Here is a 1068-nt window from a genome sequence, read left to right as displayed (position 1 = left end):
GGAGGCTGAGGCAGGAGAATGGCGTGAACCCGGGAGGCGGAGCTTGCAGTGAGCTGAGATCTGGCCACTGCACCCCAGTCCGGGCGACAGAGCGAAACTCCGCCTCAAAAAAAAAAAAAAAAAAAAAATACAAGGAGAAAAAAAAAAACTTGAGAAAAATTAAAATAAGAGAATAACAGGCCAGGTACTGTGGCTCATGCCCATAATCCCAGCACTTTTGGGAGGTCAAGGTGAACAGATCACCTGAGGACAGGAGTTTGAGACCAGCCTGGCCAACACGGTAAAACCCATCTCTATGAAAAATACAACAATTTGATGGGCACAGTGGTGCACACCTGTAATCCCAGCTACTCAGGAGGCTGAGGCAGGAGAATCACTTGAACACGGGAGGCAGAGATTGCAGTGAGCTGAGATTGTGCCACTGCACTCCACCCTGGGCAACAAGAGCGAGACTCTGTTTCCAAAGAAAAAGAGACAAAAGAAGCTACTGCATGATGTTAGTTACCAAGTCTGCCATGGGTCCTCTCTTGTTAGACACACTCGATAGATCCCACCACTGAGCTGTGGATGGGCAAACCCCAGTGGAAACCCACCCTCCCCAACACCCCACTGAGCGCTGGGCCCCATCCTCCCTCCCTCACCTCCACCTGCCTTCTCTCTTCTCTCCTCTGAGCCCCCAGGCCTTTCCCACTTTGAGGGAGGTGTTCAAAGAATGTTGCCCACACCTGAGCGTGAGAAGCCTATGTCTGTTCATCCCTAAGAGGTCTGAAAAAATAAAAATAAATTCTAAAAAAGCCTCTATCTGCCTCTCCACAAGCCCCAAGTGATATCTGTGAGTGGCCAAAAGGAAACCTGGATACCAGAATGCCTAGTGTCTTAGTCCATTCAGTTGCTATAGCAAAAATACTACCGGCTAGGCTGGGTGCAATGGCCCACACCTATAATCTCAGCACTTTGGGAGGCCGAGGTGGGCGGATCACTTGAGGCCAGGAGTTTGAGACCAGCCTGGCCAACATGGTGAAACCCTGTCTCTACTAAAAATACAAAAATTAGCCAGGCTTTGTGGTG

This window comes from Colobus angolensis, unplaced genomic scaffold (genome assembly GCF_000951035.1).
Source record: "Colobus angolensis palliatus isolate OR3802 unplaced genomic scaffold, Cang.pa_1.0 Scaffold93, whole genome shotgun sequence".
In the NCBI taxonomy this organism is placed as follows: Eukaryota; Metazoa; Chordata; class Mammalia; order Primates; family Cercopithecidae; genus Colobus; species Colobus angolensis.
Note: the sequence above shows the minus strand (reverse complement) of the source record.